Source organism: Nematostella vectensis, chromosome 1 (genome assembly GCF_932526225.1).
Source record: "Nematostella vectensis chromosome 1, jaNemVect1.1, whole genome shotgun sequence".
Lineage (NCBI taxonomy): Eukaryota > Metazoa > Cnidaria > Anthozoa > Actiniaria > Edwardsiidae > Nematostella > Nematostella vectensis.
In genome coordinates this window covers 1,147,728-1,164,075 of record NC_064034.1, presented here as the reverse complement: position 1 = coordinate 1,164,075, position 16,348 = coordinate 1,147,728, and the positions used below count along the sequence as shown (strand labels likewise).

Sequence of the window (16,348 nt, the reverse complement as noted above, 5' to 3'; positions counted from 1 at the left end):
CTTTCTGAAGGCTTTCTGTTGTGTTTTTGTTTCAGTTTCTGAACCAATGTCCACATATCTGATTTTTTGGTCAGTATATATCCAAGGCTCAGTGGTCTAGTGGTATGATTCTCGCTTTGGGTGCGAGAGGCCACGGGTTCGATTCCCTTCTGAGCCCTTTGTTTTGTGTTTTTGTTTCAGTTACTGAACCAATGTCCACATATCTGATTTTTTGTACAGTATCTATACAAGGCTCAGTGGTCTAGTGGTATGATTCTAGCTTTGGGTGCGAGAGGCCACGGGTTCGATTCCCGTCTGAGCCCTTTGTTTTGTGTTTTTGTTTCAGTTACTGAACCAATGTCCAAATATCTGATTTTTTGGACAGTATCTATCCAAGGCTCAGTGGTCTAGTGGTATGATTCTCGCTTCGGGTGCGATAGGCCACGGGTTCGATTCCCGTCTGAGCCCTTTCTTTTGTGTTTTTGTTCCAGCTTCTAAACCAACGTCCAAATATCTGAATTTTTGGACAGTAGGTATCCAATCCTCAGCTGTCTAGTGGTATGATTCTAGCTTTGGGTGCGAGAGGCCACGGGTTCGATTCCCGTCTGAGCCCTTTGTTTTGTGTTTTTGTTTCAGTTACTGAACCAATGTCCAAATATCTGATTTTTTGGTCAGTATATATCCAAGGCTCAGTGGTCTAGTGGTATGATTCTCGCTTTGGGTGCGAGAGGCCACGGGTTCTATTTCCGTCTGAGCCCTTTGTTTTGTGTTTTTGTTTCAGTTACTGAACCAATGTTCACATATCTGATTTTTTGTACAGTATCTATACAAGGCTCAGTGGTCTAGTGGTATGATTCTCGCTTTGGGTGCGAGAGGCCACGGGTTCGATTCCCGTCTGAGCCCTTTCTTTTGTGTTTTTGTTTCAGTTACTAAACTAATGTACAATCTTTTTTGGACGGAGTATCTATTCAATGCTCAGTGGTCTAGTGGTATGATTCTCGCTTTGGGTGCGAGAGGCCACGGGTTCGATTCCCATCTGAGCCCTTTCTTTTGTGTTTTTGTTTCAGTTACTAAACTAATGTCCAATCTTTTTTGGACGGAGTATCTATTCAATGCTCAGTGGTCTAGTGGTATGATTCTGGCTTTGGGTGCGAGAGGCCACGAGTTCGATTTCCGTATGAGCCCTTTCTTTTGTGTTTTTGTTCCAGCTGCTAAAACAACGTCTAAATATCTGAATTTTTGGACAGTAGCTATCCTAGCCTAAGCTGTCTAGGGGTATGATTCTAGCTTTGGGTGCGAGAGGCCACGGGTTCGTTTCCTGTCTGAGGGCTTTCTTTTGTGTTTTTATTTCAGTTTCTGAACCAATGTCCAAATATCTGATTGTTTGTTCGGTATATATCCAAGGCTCAGTGGTCTAGTGGTATGGTTCTCGCTTTGGGTGCGAGAGGCCACGGGTTCGATTCCCGTCTGAGCCCTTTGTTTTGTGTTTTTGTTTCAGTTACTGAACTAATGTACAATGTTTTTGGACAGTATCTATCCAAGGCTCAGTGGTCTAGTGGTATGATTCTCGCTTCGGGTGCTAGAGGCCACGGGTTCGATTCCCGTCTGAGCCCTTTCTTTTGTGTTTTTGTTCCAGCTTCTAAACCAACGTCCAAATATCTTAATTTTTGGACAGTAGGTATCCAAGCCTCAGCTGTCTAGTGTTATGATTCTAGCTTTGGGTGCGAGAGGCCACGGGTTTGATTCCTGTCTGAGGGCTTTCTGTTGTGTTTTTGTTTCAGTTTCTGAACCAATGTCCAAATATCTGATTTTTTGGTCAGTATATATCCAAGGCTCAGTGGTCTAGTGGTATGATTCTCGCTTTGGGTGCGAGAGGCCACGGGTTCGATTCCCTTCTGAGCCCTTTGTTTTGTGTTTTTGTTTCAGTTACTGAACCAATGTCCACATATCTGATTTTTTGTACAGTATCTATACAAGGCTCAGTGGTCTAGTGGTATGATTCTAGCTTTGGGTGCGAGAGGCCATGTGTTTGATTCCTGTCTGAGGGCTTTCTTTTGTGTTTTTGTTTCAGTTACTAAACTAATGTCCAATGTTTTTTGGACAGTATCTATCCAAGGCTCAGTGGTCTAGTGGTATGATTCTCGCTTCGGGTGCGAGAGGCCACGGGTTCGATTCCCGTCTGAGCCCTTTCTTTTGTGTTTTTGTTCCAGCTGCTAAACCAACGTCTAAATATCTGAATTTTTGGACAGTAGCTATCCTAGCCTAAGCTGTCTAGGGGTATGATTCTAGCTTTGGGTGCGAGAGGCCACGTGTTCGTTTCCTGTCTGAGGGCTTTCTTTTGTGTTTTTATTTCAGTTTCTGAACCAACGTCCAAATATCTGATTGTTTGTTCGGTATATATCCAAGGCTCAGTGGTCTAGTGGTATGGTTATCGCTTTGGGTGCGAGAGGCCACGGGTTCGATTCCCGTCTGAGCCCTTTGTTTTGTGTTTTTGTTTCAGTTACTGAACTAATGTACAATGTTTTTGGACAGTATCTATCCAAGGCTCAGTGGTCTAGTGGTATGATTCTCGCTTTGGGTGCGAGAGGCCACGGGTTCGATTCCCGTCTGAGCCCTTTCTTTTGTGTTTTTGTTCCAGCTTCTAAACCAACGTCCAAATATCTGAATTTTTGGACAGTAGGTATCCAAGCCTCAGCTGTCTAGTGTTATGATTCTAGCTTTGGGTGCGAGAGGCCACGGGTTCGATTCCTGTCTGAGGGCTTTCTGTTGTGTTTTTGTTTTAGTTTCTGAACCAATGTCCAAATATCTGATTTTTTGGTCAGTATATATCCAATGCTCAGTGGTCTAGTGGTATGATTCTCGCTTTGGGTGCGAGAGGCCACGGGTTCGATTCCCTTCTGAGCCCTTTGTTTTGTGTTTTTTTTCAGTTACTGAACCAATGTCCACATATCTGATTTTTTGTACAGTATCTATACAAGGCTCAGTGGTCTAGTGGTATGATTCTAGCTTTGGGTGCGAGAGGCCATGTGTTCGATTCCTGTCTGAGGGCTTTCTTTTGTGTTTTTGTTTCAGTTACTGAACTAATGTCCAATGTTTTTTGGACAGTATCTATCCAAGGCTCAGTGGTCTAGTGGTATGATTCTCGCTTCGGGTGCGAGAGGCCACGGGTTCGATTCCCGTCTGAGCCCTTTCTTTTGTGTTTTTGTTCCAGCTTCTAAACCAACGTCCAAATATCTGAATTTTTGGACAGTAGGTATCCGAGCCTCAGCTGTCTAGTGGTATGATTCTAGCTTTGGGTGCGAGAGGCCACGGGTTCGATTCCTTTCTGAGGGCTTTCTGTTGTGTTTTTGTTTCAGTTTCTGAACCAATGTCCAAATATCTGATTTTTTGGTCAGTATATATCCAAGGCTCAGTGGTCTAGTGGTATGATTCTCGCTTTGGGTGCGAGAGGCCACGGGTTCGATTCCCGTCTGAGCCCTTTGTTTTGTGTTTTTGTTTCAGTTACTGAACTAATGTACAAAGTTTTTGGACAGTATCTATCCAAGGCTCAGTGGTCTAGTGGTATGATTCTTGCTTCGGGTGCGAGAGGCCACGGCTTCGATTCCCATCTGAGCCCTTTCTTTTGTGTTTTTGTTCCAGCTTCTAAACCAACGTCCAAATATCTGAATTTTTGGACAGTAGGTATCCAAGCATCAGCTGTCTAGTGGTATGATTCTAGCTTTGGGTGCGAGAGGCCACGGGTTCGATTCCTGTCTGAGGGCTTTCTGTTGTGTTTTTGTTTCAGTTTCTGAACCAATGTCCAAATATCTGATTTTTTGGTCAGTATATATCCAAGGCTCAGTGGTCTAGTGGTATGATTCTCGCTTTGGGTGCGAGAGGCCACGGGTTCGATTCCCGTCTGAGCCCTTTGTTTTGTGTTTTTGTTTCAGTTACTGAACCAATGTCCACATATCTGATTTTTTGTACAGTATCTATACAAGGCTCAGTGGTCTAGTGGTATGATTCTAGCTTTGGGTGCGAGAGGCCATGTGTTCGATTCCTGTCTGAGGGCTTTCTTTTGTGTTTTTGTTTCAGTTACTGAACTAATGTCCAATGTTTTTTGGACAGTATCTATCCAAGGCTCAGTGGTCTAGTGGTATGATTCTCGCTTCGGGTGCGAGAGGCCACGGGTTAGATTCCCGTCTGAGCCCTTTCTTTTGTGTTTTTGTTCCAGCTTCTAAACCAACGTCCAAATATCTGAATTTTTGGACAGTAGGTATCCAAGCCTCAGATGTCTAGTGGTATGATTCTAGCTTTGGGTGCGAGAGGCCACGGGTTCGATTCCTTTCTGAGGGATTTCTGTTGTGTTTTTGTTTCAGTTTCTGAACCAATGTCCAAATATCTGATTTTTTGGTCAGTATATATCCAAGGCTCAGTGGTCTAGTGGTATGATTCTTGCTTTGGGTGCGAGAGGCCACGGGTTCGATTCCCGTCTGAGCCCTTTGTTTTGTGTTTTTGTTTCAGTTACTGAACTAATGTCCAATGTTTTTTGGACAGTATCCACCCAAGGCTCAGTGGTCTAGTGGTATGATTCTCGCTTCGGGTGCGAGAGGCCACGGGTTCTATTCCCGTCTGAGCCCTTTCTTTTGTGTTTTTGTTCCAGCTTCTAAACCAACGTCCAAATATCTGAATTTTTGGACAGTAGGTATCCATGCCTCAGCTGTCTAGTGTTATGATTCTAGTTTTGGGTGCTAGAGGCCACGGGTTCGATTCCTGTCTGAGGGTTTTCTGTTGTTTTTTGTTTCAGTTTCTGAACCAATGTCCAAATATCTGATTTTTTGGTCAGTATATATCCAAGGCTCAGTGGTCTAGTGGTATGATTCTCGCTTTGGGTGCGAGAGGCCACGGGTTCGATTCCCTTCTGAGCCCTTTGTTTTGTGTTTTTGTTTCAGTTACTGAACCAATGTCCACATATCTGATTTTTTGTACAGTATCTATACAAGGCTCAGTGGTCTAGTGGTATGATTCTAGCTTTGGGTGCGAGAGGCCATGTGTTCGATTCCTGTCTGAGGGCTTTCTTTTGTGTTTTTGTTTCAGTTACTGAACTAATGTCCAATTTTGTTTTGACAGTATCTATCCAAGGCTTAGTGGTCCAGTGGTATGATTCTCGCTTCGGGTGCGAGAGGCCACGGGTTAGATTCCCGTCTGAGCCCTTTCTTTTGTGTTTTTGTTCCAGCTTCTAAACCAACGTCCAAATATCTGAATTTTTGGACAGTAGATATCCAAGCTTCAGCTGTTTAGTGGTATGATTCTAGCTTTGGGTGCGAGAGGCCACGGGTTCGATTCCTTTCTGAAGGCTTTCTGTTGTGTTTTTGTTTCAGTTTCTGAACCAATGTCCACATATCTGATTTTTTGGTCAGTATATATCCAAGGCTCAGTGGTCTAGTGGTATGATTCTCGCTTTGGGTGCGAGAGGCCACGGGTTCGATTCCCTTCTGAGCCCTTTGTTTTGTGTTTTTGTTTCAGTTACTGAACCAATGTCCACATATCTGATTTTTTGTACAGTATCTATACAAGGCTCAGTGGTCTAGTGGTATGATTCTAGCTTTGGGTGCGAGAGGCCACGGGTTCGATTCCCGTCTGAGCCCTTTGTTTTGTGTTTTTGTTTCAGTTACTGAACTAATGTACAATGTTTTTGGACAGTATCTATCCAAGGCTCAGTGGTCTAGTGGTATGATTCTCGCTTTGGGTGCGAGAGGCCACGGGTTCGATTCCCGTCTGAGCCCTTTCTTTTGTGTTTTTGTTCCAGCTTCTAAACCAACGTCCAAATATCTGAATTTTTGGACAGTAGGTATCCAATCCTCAGCTGTCTAGTGGTATGATTCTAGCTTTGGGTGCGAGAGGCCACGGGTTCGATTCCCGTCTGAGCCCTTTGTTTTGTGTTTTTGTTTCAGTTACTGAACCAATGTCCAAATATCTGATTTTTTGGTCAGTATATATCCAAGGCTCAGTGGTCTAGTGGTATGATTCTCGCTTTGGGTGCGAGAGGCCACGGGTTCTATTTCCGTCTGAGCCCTTTGTTTTGTGTTTTTGTTTCAGTTACTGAACCAATGTTCACATATCTGATTTTTTGTACAGTATCTATACAAGGCTCAGTGGTCTAGTGGTATGATTCTCGCTTTGGGTGCGAGAGGCCACGGGTTCGATTCCCGTCTGAGCCCTTTCTTTTGTGTTTTTGTTTCAGTTACTAAACTAATGTACAATCTTTTTTGGACGGAGTATCTATTCAATGCTCAGTGGTCTAGTGGTATGATTCTCGCTTTGGGTGCGAGAGGCCACGGGTTCGATTCCCATCTGAGCCCTTTCTTTTGTGTTTTTGTTTCAGTTACTAAACTAATGTCCAATCTTTTTTGGACGGAGTATCTATTCAATGCTCAGTGGTCTAGTGGTATGATTCTGGCTTTGGGTGCGAGAGGCCACGAGTTCGATTTCCGTCTGAGCCCTTTCTTTTGTGTTTTTGTTCCAGCTGCTAAACCAACGTCTAAATATCTGAATTTTTGAACAGTAGCTATCCTAGCCTAAGCTGTCTAGGGGTATGATTCTAGCTTTGGGTGCGAGAGGCCACGGGTTCGTTTCCTGTCTGAGGTCTTTCTTTTGTGTTTTTATTTCAGTTTCTGAACCAATGTCCAAATATCTGATTGTTTGTTCGGTATATATCCAAGGCTCAGTGGTCTAGTGGTATGGTTCTCGCTTTGGGTGCGAGAGGCCACGGGTTCGATTCCCGTCTGAGCCCTTTGTTTTGTGTTTTTGTTTCAGTTACTGAACTAATGTACAATGTTTTTGGAAAGTATCTATCCAAGGCTCAGTGGTCTAGTGGTATGATTCTCGCTTCGGGTGCGAGAGGCCACGGGTTTGATTCCCGTCTGAGCCCTTTCTTTTGTGTTTTTGTTCCAGCTTCTAAACCAACGTCCAAATATCTGAATTTTTGGACAGTAGGTATCCAAGCCTCAGCTGTCTAGTGTTATGATTCTAGCTTTGGGTGCGAGAGGCCACGGGTTCGATTCCTGTCTGAGGGCTTTCTGTTGTGTTTTTGTTTCAGTTTCTGAACCAATGTCCAAATATCTGATTTTTTGGTCAGTATATATCCAAGGCTCAGTGGTCTAGTGGTATGATTCTCGCTTTGGGTGCGAGAGGCCACGGGTTCGATTCCCTTCTGAGCCCTTTGTTTTGTGTTTTTGTTTCAGTTACTGAACCAATGTCCACATATCTGATTTTTTGTACAGTATCTATACAAGGCTCAGTGGTCTAGTGGTATGATTCTAGCTTTGGGTGCGAGAGGCCATGTGTTCGATTCCTGTCTGAGGGCTTTCTTTTGTGTTTTTGTTTCAGTTACTGAACTAATGTCCAATGTTTTTTGGACAGTATCTATCCAAGGCTCAGTGGTCTAGTGGTATGATTCTCGCTTCGGGTGCGAGAGGCCACGGGTTCGATTCCCGTCTGAGCCCTTTCTTTTGTGTTTTTGTTCCAGCTTCTAAACCAACGTCCAAATATCTGAATTTTTGGACAGTAGGTATCCGAGCCTCAGCTGTCTAGTGGTATGATTCTAGCTTTGGGTGCGAGAGGCCACGGGTTCGATTCCTTTCTGAGGGCTTTCTGTTGTGTTTTTGTTTCAGTTTCTGAACCAATGTCCAAATATCTGATTTTTTGGTCAGTATATATCCAAGGCTCAGTGGTCTAGTGGTATGATTCTCGCTTTGGGTGCGAGAGGCCACGGGTTCGATTCCCGTCTGAGCCCTTTGTTTTGTGTTTTTGTTTCAGTTACTGAACTAATGTACAAAGTTTTTGGACAGTATCTATCCAAGGCTCAGTGGTCTAGTGGTATGATTCTTGCTTCGGGTGCGAGAGGCCACGGGTTCGATTCCCGTCTGAGCCCTTTCTTTTGTGTTTTTGTTCCAGCTTCTAAACCAACGTCCAAATATCTGAATTTTTGGACAGTAGGTATCCAAGCATCAGCTGTCTAGTGGTATGATTCTCGCTTTGGGTGCGAGAGGCCACGGGTTCGATTCCCGTCTGAGCCCTTTGTTTTGTGTTTTTGTTTCAGTTACTGAACCAATGTCCACATATCTGATTTTTTGTACAGTATCTATACAAGGCTCAGTGGTCTAGTGGTATGATTCTAGGTTTGGGTGCGGGAGGCCATGTGTTCGATTCCTGTCTGAGGGCTTTCTTTTGCGTTTTTGTTTCAGTTACTGAACCAATGTCCACATATCTGATTTTTTGGACAGTATCTATACAAAACTCAGCGGTCTAGTTGTATGATTCTCTCTTTGGGTACGAGAGGCCATGGAGCAGATTCCAGTCTGAGCCCTTTCTTTTGTGTTTTTGTTTCAGTTACTAAACTAATGTCCAATCTTTTTTGGACGGAGTATCTATTCAAGGCTCAGTGGTCTACTGTTATGATTCTGGCTTTGAGTGCGAGAGTCCACGAGTCTGATTTCCGTCTGAGCCCTTTCTTTTGTGTTTTTGTTCCAGCTGCTAAACCAACGTCTAAATATCTGAATTTTTGGACAGTAGCTATCCTAGCCTAAGCTGTCTAGTGGTATGATTCTAGCTTTAAGTGCGAGAGGCCACGGGTTCGTTTCCTGTCTAAGGGCTTTCTTTTGTGTTTTTATTTCAGTTTCTGAACCAATGTCCAAATATCTGATTGTTTGTTCAGTATATATCCAAGGCTCAGTGGTCTAGTGGTATGGTTCTCGCTTTGGGTGCGAGAGGCCACAGGTTCGATTCCCGTCTGAGCCCTTTGTTTTGTGTTTTTGTTTCAGTTACTGAACTAATGTACAATGTTTTTGGACAGTATCTATCCAAGGCTCAGTGGTCTAGTGGTATGATTCTCGCTTCGGGTGCTAGAGGCCACGGGTTCGATTCCCGTCTGAGCCCTTTCTTTTGTGTTTTTGTTCCAGCTTCTAAACCAACGTCCAAATATCTGAATTTTTGGACAGTAGGTATCCTAGCCTAAGCTGTCTAGTGGTATGATTCTAGCTTTGGGTGCGAGAGGCCACGGGTTCGATTCCTGTCTGAAAGCTTTCTGTTGTGTTTTTGTTTCAGCTTCTGAACCAATGTCCAAATATCTGATTTTTTGGTCAGTATATATCCAAGGCTCAGTGGTCTAGTGGTATGATTCTCGCTTTGGGTGCGTGAGGCCACGGGTTTGATTCCCGTCTGAGCCCTTTGTTTTGTGTTTTTGTTTCAGTTACTGAACCAATGTCCACATATCTGATTTTTTGTACAGTATCTATACAAGGCTCAGTGGTCTAGTGGTATGATTCTAGCTTTGGGTGCGAGAGGCCATGTGTTCGATTCCTGTCTGAGGGCTTTCTTTTGTGTTTTTGTTTCAGTTACTGAACCAATGTCAACATATCTGATTTTTTGAACAGTATCTATACAAAGCTCAGCGGTCTAGTTGTATGATTCTCTCTTTGGGTGCGAGAGGCCACGAGTTCGATTCCCGTCTGAGCCCTTTCTTTTGTGTTTTTGTTTCAGTTACTGAACCAATGTCCACATATCTGATTTTTTGTACAGTATCTATTCAAGGCTCAGTGGTCTAGTGGTATGATTCTGGCTTTGGGCGCGAGAGGCCACTAGTTCGATTCCCGTCTGAGCCCTTTCTTTTGTGTTTTTGTTTCAGTTACTGAACCAATGTCCACATATCTGATTTTTTGTACAGTATCTATTCAAGGCTCAGTGGTCTAGTGGTATGATTCTTGCTTAGGGTGCGAGAGGCCACGGGTTCGATTCCCGTCTGAGCCCTTTCTTTTGTGTTTTTGTTCCAGCTGCTAAACCAACGTCCAAATATCTGAATTTTTGGAAAGTAGCTATCCTAGCTTCAGCTGTCTAGTGGTATGATTCTAGCTTTGGGTGCGAGAGGCCACGGGTTCGTTTCCTGTCTGAGGGCTTTCTTTTGTGTTTTTATTTCAGTTTCTGAACCAATGTCCAAATATCTGATTGTTTGTTCAGTATATATCCAAGGCTCAGTGGTCTAGTGGTATGGTTCTCGCTTTGGGTGCGAGAGGCCACGGGTTCGATTCCCGTCTGAGCCCTTTGTTTTGTGTTTTTGTTTCAGTTACTGAACTAATGTACAATGTTTTTGGACAGTATCTATCCAAGGCTCAGTGGTCTAGTGGTATGATTCTCGCTTCGGGTGCGAGAGGCCACGGGTTCGATTCCCGTCTGAGCCTTTTCTTTTGTGTTTTTGTTCCAGCTTCTAAACCAACGTCCAAATATCTGAATTTTTGGACAGTAGGTATCCTAGCCTAAGCTGTCTAGTGGTATGATTCTAGCTTTGGGTGCGAGAGGCCACGGGTTCGATTCCTGTCTGAAAGCTTTCTGTTGTGTTTTTGTTTCAGCTTCTGAACCAATGTCCAAATATCTGATTTTTTGGTCAGTATATATCCAAGGCTCAGTGGTCTAGTGGTATGATTCTCGCTTTGGGTGCGAGAGGCCACGGGTTTGATTCCCGTCTGAGCCCTTTGTTTTGTGTTTTTGTTTCAGTTACTGAACCAATGTCCACATATCTGATTTTTTGTACAGTATCTATACAAGGCTCAGTGGTCTAGTGGTATGATTCTAGCTTTGGGTGCGAGAGGCCATGTGTTCGATTCCTGTCTGAGGGCTTTCTTTTGTGTTTTTGTTTCAGTTACTGAACCAATGTCCACATATCTGATTTTTTGAACAGTATCTATACAAAGCTCAGCGGTCTAGTTGTATGATTCTCTCTTTGGGTGCGATTGGCCACGAGTTCGATTCCCGTCTGAGCCCTTTCTTTTGTGTTTTTGTTTCAGTTACTGAACTAATGTCCAATCTTTTTTGGACGGAGTATCTATTCAAGGCTCAGTGGTCTAGTGGTATGATTCTGGCTTTGGGCGCGAGAGGCCACTAGTTCGATTCCCGTCTGAGCCCTTTCTTTTGTGTTTTTGTTTCAGTTACTGAACCAATGTCCACATATCTGATTTTTTGTACAGTATCTATTCAAGGCTCAGTGGTCTAGTGGTATGATTCTTGCTTCGGGTGCGAGAGGCCACGGGTTCGATTCCCGTCTGAGCCCTTTCTTTTGTGTTTTTGTTCCAGCTGCTAAACCAACGTCCAAATATCTGAATTTTTGGAAAGTAGCTATCCTAGCTTCAGCTGTCTAGTGGTATGATTCTAGCTTTGGGTGCGAGAGGCCACGGGTTCGACTCCTGTCTGAGGGCTTTCTTTTGTGTTTTTGTTTCAGTTTCTTAACCAATGTCCAAATATCTGATTTTTTGGTCAGTATCTATACAAGGCTCAGTGTTCTAGTGGTATGATTCCCGCTTTGGGTGCGAGAGGCCACGGGTTCGATTCCCGTCTGAGCCCTTTGTTTTGTGTTTTTGTTTCAGTTACTAAACCAATGTACAAATATCTGATTTTTTGGTCAGTATCTATCCAAGGCTCAGTGGTATGATTCTCGCTTTGGGTGCGAGAGACCACGGGTTCGATTCCCGTCCGAACCCTTTGTTTTGTGTTTTTATTTCCATTTCTGAACCAATGTCCAAATATCTGATTTTTTGGTCAGTATATATCCAAGGCTCAGTGGTCTAGTGGTATGATTCTCGCTTTGGGTGCGAGAGGCCACGGGTTCGATTCCCGTCGGAGCCCTTTATTTTGTGTTTTTGTTTCAGTTACTGAACCAATGTCCACATATCCGATTTTTTGGACAGTATCTATACAAGGCTCAGCGGTCTAGTTGTATGATTCTCTCTTTGGGTACGAGAGGCCATGTAGCAGATTCCAGTCTGAGAAATTTCTTTTGTGTTTTTGTTTCAGTTACTAAACTAATGTCCAATCTTTTTTGGACGGAGTATCTATTCAAGGCTCAGTGGTCTAATGGTATGGTTCTGGCTTTGGGTGCGAGAGGCCACGAGTTCGATTTCCGTCTGAGCCCTTTCTTTTGTGTTTTTGTTCCAGTTGCTAAACCAACGTCTAAATATCTGAATTTTTGGACAGTAGGTATCCTAGCCTCAGCTGTCTAGTGGTATGATTCTAGCTTTGGGTGCGAGAGGCCACGGGTTCGAATCCTGTCTGAAAGCTTTCTGTTGTGTTTTTGTTTCAGTTTCTGAACCAATGTCCAAATATCTGATTTTTTGGTCAGTATATATCCAAGGCTCAGTGGTCTAGTGGTATGATTCTCGCTTTGGGTGCGAGAGGCCACGGGTTCGATTCCCGTCTGAGCCCTTTGTTTTGTGTTTTTGTTTCAGTTACTGAACCAATGTCCACATATCTGATTTTTTGTACAGTATCTATACAAGGCTCAGTGGTCTAGTGGTATGATTCTAGCTTTGGGTGCGAGAGGCCATGTGTTCGATTCCTGTCTGAGGGCTTTCTTTTGTGTTTTTATTTCAGTTTCTGAACCAATGTCCAAATATCTGATTGTTTGTTCAGTATATATCCAAGGCTCAGTGGTCTAGTGGTATGGTTCTCGCTTTGGGTGCGAGAGGCCACGGGTTCGATTCCCGTCTGAGCCCTTTGTTTTGTGTTTTTGTTTCAGTTACTGAACTAATGTACAATGTTTTTGGACAGTATCTATCCAAGGCTCAATGGTCTAGTGGTATGATTCTCGCTTTGGGTGCGAGAGGCCACGGGTTCGATTCCCGTCCGAGCCCTTTGTTTTGTGTTTTTATTTCCATTTCTGAACCAATGTCCAAATATCTGATTTTTTGGTCAGTATATATCCAAGGCTCAGTGGTCTAGTGGTATGATTCTCGCTTTGGGTGCGAGAGGCCACGGGTTCGATTCCCGTCGGAGCCCTTTATTTTGTGTTTTTGTTTCAGTTACTGAACCAATGTCCACATATCCGATTTTTTGGACAGTATCTATACAAGGCTCAGCGGTCTAGTTGTATGATTCTCTCTTTGGGTACGAGAGGCCAAGTAGCAGATTCCAGTCTGAGAAATTTCTTTTGTGTTTTTGTTTCAGTTACTAAACTAATGTCCAATCTTTTTTGGACGGAGTATCTATTCAAGGCTCAGTGGTCTAGTGGTATGATTCTGGCTTTGGGTGCGAGAGGCCACGAGTTCGATTTCCGTCTGAGCCCTTTCTTTTGTGTTTTTGTTCCAGCTGCTAAACCAACGTCTAAATATCTGAATTTTTGGACAATAGCTATCCTAGCCTAAGCTGTCTAGTGGTATGATTCTAGCTTTGGGTGCGAGAGGCCACGGTATCGTTTCCTGTCTGAGGGCTTTCTTTTGTGTTTTTATTTCAGTTTCTGAACGAATGTCCAAATATCTGATTGTTTGTTCAGTATATATCCATGGCTCAGTGGTCTAGTGGTATGGTTCTCGCTTTGGGTGCGAGAGGCCACGGGTTCGATTCCCGTCTGAGCCCTTTGTTTTGTGTTTTTGTTTCAGTTACTGAACTAATGTACAATGTTTTTGGACAGTATCTATCCAAGGCTCAGTGGTCTAGTGGTATGATTCTCGCTTCGGGTGCGAGAGGCCACGGGTTTGATTCCCGTCTGAGCCCTTTCTTTTGTGTTTTTGTTCCAGCTTCTAAACCAACGTCCAAATATCTGAATTTTTGGACAGTATATATCCAAGGCTCAGTGGTCTAGTGGTATGATTCTCGCTTTGGGTGCGAGAGGCCACGGGTTCGATTCCCGTCTGAGCCCTTTGTTTTGTGTTTTTGTTTCAGTTACTGAACTAATGTACAATGTTTTTGGACAGTATCTATCCAAGGCTCAGTGGTCTAGTGGTATGATTCTCGCTTTGGGTGCGAGAGGCCACGGGTTCGATTCCCGTCCGAGCCCTTTGTTTTGTGTTTTTATTTCCATTTCTAAACCAATGTCCAAATATCTGATTTTTTGGTCAGTATATATCCAAGGCTCAGTGGTCTAGTGGTATGATTCTCGCTTTGGGTGCGAGAGGCCACGGGTTCGATTCCCGTCGGAGCCCTTTATTTTGTGTTTTTGTTTCAGTTACTGAACCAATGTCCACATATCCGATTTTTTGGACAGTATCTATACAAGGCTCAGCGGTCTAGTTGTATGATTCTCTATTTGGGTACGAGAGGCCAAGTAGCAGATTCCAGTCTGAGAAATTTCTTTTGTGTTTTTGTTTCAGTTACTAAACTAATGTCCAATCTTTTTTGGACGGAGTATCTATTCAAGGCTCAGTGGTCTAGTGGTATGATTCTGGCTTTGGGTGCGAGAGGCCACGAGTTCGATTTCCGTCTGAGCCCTTTCTTTTGTGTTTTTGTTCCAGCTGCTAAACCAACGTCTAAATATCTGAATTTTTGGACAATAGCTATCCTAGCCTAAGCTGTCTAGTGGTATGATTCTAGCTTTGGGTGCGAGAGGCCACGGGTTCGTTTCCTGTCTGAGGGCTTTCTTTTGTGTTTTTATTTCAGTTTCTGAACCAATGTCCAAATATCTGATTTTTTGGTCAGTATATATCCAAGGCTCAGTGGTCTAGTGGTATGATTCTCGCTTTGGGTGCGAGAGGCCACGGGTTCGATTCCCGTCTGAGCCCTTTGTTTTGTGTTTTTGTTTCAGTTACTGAACCAATGTCCACATATCTGATTTTTTGTACAGTATCTATACAAGGCTCAGTGGTCTAGTGGTATGATTCTAGCTTTGGGTGCGAGAGGCCATGTGTTCGATTCCTGTCTGAGGGCTTTCTTTTGTGTTTTTGTTTCAGTTTCTGAACCAATGTCCAAATATCTGATTTTTTGGTCAGTATATATCCAAGGCTCAGTGGTCTAGTGGTATGATTCTCGCTTTGGGTGCGAGAGGCCACGGGTTCGATTCCCGTCTGAGCCCTTTGTTTTGTGTTTTTGTTTCAGTTACTGAACCAATGTCCACATATCTGATTTTTTGTACAGTATATATCCAAGGCTCAGTGGTCTAGTGGTATGATTCTCGCTTCGGGTGCGAGAGGCCACGGGTTCGATTCCCGTCTGAGCCCTTTCTTTTGTGTTTTTGTTTCAGTTACTGAACTAATGTCCAATGGTTTTTGGACAGTATCTATCCAATGCTCAGTGGTCTAGTAGTATGATTCTCGCTTCGGGTGCAAGAGGCCACGGGTTCGATTCCCGTCTGAGCCCTTTCTTCTGTGTTTTTGTTCCAGCTTCTAAACCAACGTCGAAATATCTGAATTTTTGGACAGTAGGTATCCTAGCCTCAGCTGTCTAGTGGTATGATTCTAGCTTTGGGTGCGAGAGGCCACGGGTTCGAATCCTGTCTGAAAGCTTTCTGTTGTGTTTTTGTTTCAGTTTCTGAACCAATGTCCAAATATCTGATTTTTTGGTCAGTATATATCCAAGGCTCAGTGGTCTAGTGGTATGAATCTCGCTTTGGGTGCGAGAGGCCACGGGTTCGATTCCCGTCTGAGCCCTTTGTTTTGTGTTTTTGTTTCAGTTACTGAACCAATCTCCACATTTCTGATTTTTTATACAGTATCTATACAAGGCTCAGTGGTCTAGTGGTATGATTCTAGCTTTGGGTGCGAGAGGCCATGTGTTCGATTCCTGTCTGAGGGCTTTCTGTTGTGTTTTTGTTTCAGTTTCTGAACCAATGTCCAAATATCTGATTTTTTGGTCAGTATATATCCAAGGCTCAGTGGTCTAGTGGTATGATTCTCGCTTTGGGTGCGAGAGGCCACGGGTTCGATTCCCGTCTGAGCCCTTTGTTTTGTGTTTTTGTTTCAGTTTCTGAACCAATGTCCAAATATCTGATTTTTTGGTCAGTATATATCCAAGGCTCAGTGGTCTAGTGGTATGATTCTCGCTTTGGGTGCGAGAGGCCACGGGTTCTATTTCCGTCTAAGCCCTTTGTTTTGTGTTTTTGTTTAAGTTACTGAACCAATGTCCACATATCTGATTTTTTGTACAGTATCTATACAAGGCTCAGTGGTCTAATGGTATGATTCTCGCTTTGGGTGCGAGAGGCCACGGGTTCGATTCCCGTCTGAGCCCTTTCTTTTGTGTTTTTGTTTCAGTTACTAAACTAATGTCCAATCTTTTTTGGACGGAGTATCTATTCAATGCTCAGTGGTCTAGTGGTATGATTCTCGCTTTGGGTGCGAGAGGTCACGGGTTCGATTCCCGTCTGAGCCCTTTCTTTTGTGTTTTTGTTTCAGTTACTAAACTAATGTCCAATCTTTTTTGGACGGAGTATCTATTCAATGCTCAGTGGTCTAGTGGTATGATTCTGGCTTTGGGTGCGAGAGGCCACGAGTTCGATTTCCGTCTGAGCCCTTTCTTTTGTGTTTTTGTTCCAGCTGCTAAACCAACGTCTTAATATCTGAATTTTTGGACAGTAGCTATCCTAGCCTAAGCTGTCTAGGGGTATGATTCTAGCTTTGGGTGCGAGAGGCCACGG

The 16,348-nt window shown here is 43.7% G+C and overlaps 59 non-coding genes across 59 annotated transcripts; all 59 read left to right on the top strand.

The window, feature by feature from the left end:
- Positions 1-85: 85 nt before the first annotated feature.
- Positions 86-157, top strand: Trnap-ugg. Its single transcript has one exon. It is a non-coding gene; the product is annotated as a tRNA-Pro (tRNA).
- Positions 158-230: 73 nt separating this feature from the next.
- Positions 231-302, top strand: Trnap-ugg. The gene has a single exon. It is a non-coding gene; the product is annotated as a tRNA-Pro (tRNA).
- A 73-nt stretch (positions 303-375) lies between these two features.
- Positions 376-447, top strand: Trnap-cgg. The gene has a single exon. It is a non-coding gene; the product is annotated as a tRNA-Pro (tRNA).
- A 218-nt stretch (positions 448-665) lies between these two features.
- Positions 666-737, top strand: Trnap-ugg. Its single transcript has one exon. It is a non-coding gene; the product is annotated as a tRNA-Pro (tRNA).
- A 73-nt stretch (positions 738-810) lies between these two features.
- On the top strand, positions 811-882 carry Trnap-ugg. The gene has a single exon. It is a non-coding gene; the product is annotated as a tRNA-Pro (tRNA).
- Positions 883-951: 69 nt separating this feature from the next.
- Trnap-ugg lies at positions 952-1,023 on the top strand. Its single transcript has one exon. It is a non-coding gene; the product is annotated as a tRNA-Pro (tRNA).
- Positions 1,024-1,382: 359 nt separating this feature from the next.
- Positions 1,383-1,454, top strand: Trnap-ugg. The gene has a single exon. It is a non-coding gene; the product is annotated as a tRNA-Pro (tRNA).
- A 66-nt stretch (positions 1,455-1,520) lies between these two features.
- Trnap-cgg lies at positions 1,521-1,592 on the top strand. The gene has a single exon. It is a non-coding gene; the product is annotated as a tRNA-Pro (tRNA).
- A 218-nt stretch (positions 1,593-1,810) lies between these two features.
- On the top strand, positions 1,811-1,882 carry Trnap-ugg. Its single transcript has one exon. It is a non-coding gene; the product is annotated as a tRNA-Pro (tRNA).
- Positions 1,883-2,094: 212 nt separating this feature from the next.
- On the top strand, positions 2,095-2,166 carry Trnap-cgg. The gene has a single exon. It is a non-coding gene; the product is annotated as a tRNA-Pro (tRNA).
- A 218-nt stretch (positions 2,167-2,384) lies between these two features.
- Positions 2,385-2,456, top strand: Trnap-ugg. The gene has a single exon. It is a non-coding gene; the product is annotated as a tRNA-Pro (tRNA).
- A 66-nt stretch (positions 2,457-2,522) lies between these two features.
- On the top strand, positions 2,523-2,594 carry Trnap-ugg. The gene has a single exon. It is a non-coding gene; the product is annotated as a tRNA-Pro (tRNA).
- A 218-nt stretch (positions 2,595-2,812) lies between these two features.
- On the top strand, positions 2,813-2,884 carry Trnap-ugg. Its single transcript has one exon. It is a non-coding gene; the product is annotated as a tRNA-Pro (tRNA).
- A 211-nt stretch (positions 2,885-3,095) lies between these two features.
- On the top strand, positions 3,096-3,167 carry Trnap-cgg. The gene has a single exon. It is a non-coding gene; the product is annotated as a tRNA-Pro (tRNA).
- Positions 3,168-3,385: 218 nt separating this feature from the next.
- Positions 3,386-3,457, top strand: Trnap-ugg. The gene has a single exon. It is a non-coding gene; the product is annotated as a tRNA-Pro (tRNA).
- A 356-nt stretch (positions 3,458-3,813) lies between these two features.
- On the top strand, positions 3,814-3,885 carry Trnap-ugg. The gene has a single exon. It is a non-coding gene; the product is annotated as a tRNA-Pro (tRNA).
- A 212-nt stretch (positions 3,886-4,097) lies between these two features.
- Trnap-cgg lies at positions 4,098-4,169 on the top strand. The gene has a single exon. It is a non-coding gene; the product is annotated as a tRNA-Pro (tRNA).
- Positions 4,170-4,387: 218 nt separating this feature from the next.
- On the top strand, positions 4,388-4,459 carry Trnap-ugg. The gene has a single exon. It is a non-coding gene; the product is annotated as a tRNA-Pro (tRNA).
- Positions 4,460-4,526: 67 nt separating this feature from the next.
- On the top strand, positions 4,527-4,598 carry Trnap-cgg. The gene has a single exon. It is a non-coding gene; the product is annotated as a tRNA-Pro (tRNA).
- A 217-nt stretch (positions 4,599-4,815) lies between these two features.
- Trnap-ugg lies at positions 4,816-4,887 on the top strand. Its single transcript has one exon. It is a non-coding gene; the product is annotated as a tRNA-Pro (tRNA).
- A 212-nt stretch (positions 4,888-5,099) lies between these two features.
- Trnap-cgg lies at positions 5,100-5,171 on the top strand. Its single transcript has one exon. It is a non-coding gene; the product is annotated as a tRNA-Pro (tRNA).
- A 218-nt stretch (positions 5,172-5,389) lies between these two features.
- Trnap-ugg lies at positions 5,390-5,461 on the top strand. Its single transcript has one exon. It is a non-coding gene; the product is annotated as a tRNA-Pro (tRNA).
- A 73-nt stretch (positions 5,462-5,534) lies between these two features.
- Positions 5,535-5,606, top strand: Trnap-ugg. Its single transcript has one exon. It is a non-coding gene; the product is annotated as a tRNA-Pro (tRNA).
- A 66-nt stretch (positions 5,607-5,672) lies between these two features.
- Trnap-ugg lies at positions 5,673-5,744 on the top strand. The gene has a single exon. It is a non-coding gene; the product is annotated as a tRNA-Pro (tRNA).
- Positions 5,745-5,962: 218 nt separating this feature from the next.
- On the top strand, positions 5,963-6,034 carry Trnap-ugg. The gene has a single exon. It is a non-coding gene; the product is annotated as a tRNA-Pro (tRNA).
- A 73-nt stretch (positions 6,035-6,107) lies between these two features.
- Positions 6,108-6,179, top strand: Trnap-ugg. Its single transcript has one exon. It is a non-coding gene; the product is annotated as a tRNA-Pro (tRNA).
- Positions 6,180-6,248: 69 nt separating this feature from the next.
- Trnap-ugg lies at positions 6,249-6,320 on the top strand. The gene has a single exon. It is a non-coding gene; the product is annotated as a tRNA-Pro (tRNA).
- Positions 6,321-6,679: 359 nt separating this feature from the next.
- Trnap-ugg lies at positions 6,680-6,751 on the top strand. Its single transcript has one exon. It is a non-coding gene; the product is annotated as a tRNA-Pro (tRNA).
- A 66-nt stretch (positions 6,752-6,817) lies between these two features.
- Positions 6,818-6,889, top strand: Trnap-cgg. Its single transcript has one exon. It is a non-coding gene; the product is annotated as a tRNA-Pro (tRNA).
- A 218-nt stretch (positions 6,890-7,107) lies between these two features.
- Trnap-ugg lies at positions 7,108-7,179 on the top strand. Its single transcript has one exon. It is a non-coding gene; the product is annotated as a tRNA-Pro (tRNA).
- A 212-nt stretch (positions 7,180-7,391) lies between these two features.
- Trnap-cgg lies at positions 7,392-7,463 on the top strand. Its single transcript has one exon. It is a non-coding gene; the product is annotated as a tRNA-Pro (tRNA).
- A 218-nt stretch (positions 7,464-7,681) lies between these two features.
- On the top strand, positions 7,682-7,753 carry Trnap-ugg. Its single transcript has one exon. It is a non-coding gene; the product is annotated as a tRNA-Pro (tRNA).
- Positions 7,754-7,819: 66 nt separating this feature from the next.
- On the top strand, positions 7,820-7,891 carry Trnap-cgg. Its single transcript has one exon. It is a non-coding gene; the product is annotated as a tRNA-Pro (tRNA).
- Positions 7,892-8,685: 794 nt separating this feature from the next.
- Trnap-ugg lies at positions 8,686-8,757 on the top strand. Its single transcript has one exon. It is a non-coding gene; the product is annotated as a tRNA-Pro (tRNA).
- A 66-nt stretch (positions 8,758-8,823) lies between these two features.
- Positions 8,824-8,895, top strand: Trnap-cgg. Its single transcript has one exon. It is a non-coding gene; the product is annotated as a tRNA-Pro (tRNA).
- A 218-nt stretch (positions 8,896-9,113) lies between these two features.
- Positions 9,114-9,185, top strand: Trnap-ugg. Its single transcript has one exon. It is a non-coding gene; the product is annotated as a tRNA-Pro (tRNA).
- A 508-nt stretch (positions 9,186-9,693) lies between these two features.
- Positions 9,694-9,765, top strand: Trnap-agg. The gene has a single exon. It is a non-coding gene; the product is annotated as a tRNA-Pro (tRNA).
- A 218-nt stretch (positions 9,766-9,983) lies between these two features.
- Trnap-ugg lies at positions 9,984-10,055 on the top strand. Its single transcript has one exon. It is a non-coding gene; the product is annotated as a tRNA-Pro (tRNA).
- A 66-nt stretch (positions 10,056-10,121) lies between these two features.
- On the top strand, positions 10,122-10,193 carry Trnap-cgg. Its single transcript has one exon. It is a non-coding gene; the product is annotated as a tRNA-Pro (tRNA).
- A 218-nt stretch (positions 10,194-10,411) lies between these two features.
- Trnap-ugg lies at positions 10,412-10,483 on the top strand. Its single transcript has one exon. It is a non-coding gene; the product is annotated as a tRNA-Pro (tRNA).
- Positions 10,484-10,987: 504 nt separating this feature from the next.
- Positions 10,988-11,059, top strand: Trnap-cgg. Its single transcript has one exon. It is a non-coding gene; the product is annotated as a tRNA-Pro (tRNA).
- A 218-nt stretch (positions 11,060-11,277) lies between these two features.
- On the top strand, positions 11,278-11,349 carry Trnap-ugg. Its single transcript has one exon. It is a non-coding gene; the product is annotated as a tRNA-Pro (tRNA).
- A 210-nt stretch (positions 11,350-11,559) lies between these two features.
- Trnap-ugg lies at positions 11,560-11,631 on the top strand. The gene has a single exon. It is a non-coding gene; the product is annotated as a tRNA-Pro (tRNA).
- A 504-nt stretch (positions 11,632-12,135) lies between these two features.
- On the top strand, positions 12,136-12,207 carry Trnap-ugg. The gene has a single exon. It is a non-coding gene; the product is annotated as a tRNA-Pro (tRNA).
- Positions 12,208-12,425: 218 nt separating this feature from the next.
- Positions 12,426-12,497, top strand: Trnap-ugg. The gene has a single exon. It is a non-coding gene; the product is annotated as a tRNA-Pro (tRNA).
- A 66-nt stretch (positions 12,498-12,563) lies between these two features.
- Trnap-ugg lies at positions 12,564-12,635 on the top strand. Its single transcript has one exon. It is a non-coding gene; the product is annotated as a tRNA-Pro (tRNA).
- A 73-nt stretch (positions 12,636-12,708) lies between these two features.
- Trnap-ugg lies at positions 12,709-12,780 on the top strand. The gene has a single exon. It is a non-coding gene; the product is annotated as a tRNA-Pro (tRNA).
- Positions 12,781-13,284: 504 nt separating this feature from the next.
- Trnap-ugg lies at positions 13,285-13,356 on the top strand. The gene has a single exon. It is a non-coding gene; the product is annotated as a tRNA-Pro (tRNA).
- Positions 13,357-13,422: 66 nt separating this feature from the next.
- Trnap-cgg lies at positions 13,423-13,494 on the top strand. The gene has a single exon. It is a non-coding gene; the product is annotated as a tRNA-Pro (tRNA).
- A 73-nt stretch (positions 13,495-13,567) lies between these two features.
- Trnap-ugg lies at positions 13,568-13,639 on the top strand. The gene has a single exon. It is a non-coding gene; the product is annotated as a tRNA-Pro (tRNA).
- A 66-nt stretch (positions 13,640-13,705) lies between these two features.
- Trnap-ugg lies at positions 13,706-13,777 on the top strand. Its single transcript has one exon. It is a non-coding gene; the product is annotated as a tRNA-Pro (tRNA).
- A 73-nt stretch (positions 13,778-13,850) lies between these two features.
- Trnap-ugg lies at positions 13,851-13,922 on the top strand. The gene has a single exon. It is a non-coding gene; the product is annotated as a tRNA-Pro (tRNA).
- A 504-nt stretch (positions 13,923-14,426) lies between these two features.
- On the top strand, positions 14,427-14,498 carry Trnap-ugg. The gene has a single exon. It is a non-coding gene; the product is annotated as a tRNA-Pro (tRNA).
- A 218-nt stretch (positions 14,499-14,716) lies between these two features.
- Positions 14,717-14,788, top strand: Trnap-ugg. The gene has a single exon. It is a non-coding gene; the product is annotated as a tRNA-Pro (tRNA).
- A 73-nt stretch (positions 14,789-14,861) lies between these two features.
- Trnap-cgg lies at positions 14,862-14,933 on the top strand. Its single transcript has one exon. It is a non-coding gene; the product is annotated as a tRNA-Pro (tRNA).
- A 357-nt stretch (positions 14,934-15,290) lies between these two features.
- Positions 15,291-15,362, top strand: Trnap-ugg. The gene has a single exon. It is a non-coding gene; the product is annotated as a tRNA-Pro (tRNA).
- A 218-nt stretch (positions 15,363-15,580) lies between these two features.
- Positions 15,581-15,652, top strand: Trnap-ugg. Its single transcript has one exon. It is a non-coding gene; the product is annotated as a tRNA-Pro (tRNA).
- A 218-nt stretch (positions 15,653-15,870) lies between these two features.
- On the top strand, positions 15,871-15,942 carry Trnap-ugg. Its single transcript has one exon. It is a non-coding gene; the product is annotated as a tRNA-Pro (tRNA).
- A 69-nt stretch (positions 15,943-16,011) lies between these two features.
- Positions 16,012-16,083, top strand: Trnap-ugg. The gene has a single exon. It is a non-coding gene; the product is annotated as a tRNA-Pro (tRNA).
- The last annotated feature ends 265 nt before the right edge of the window (positions 16,084-16,348 follow it).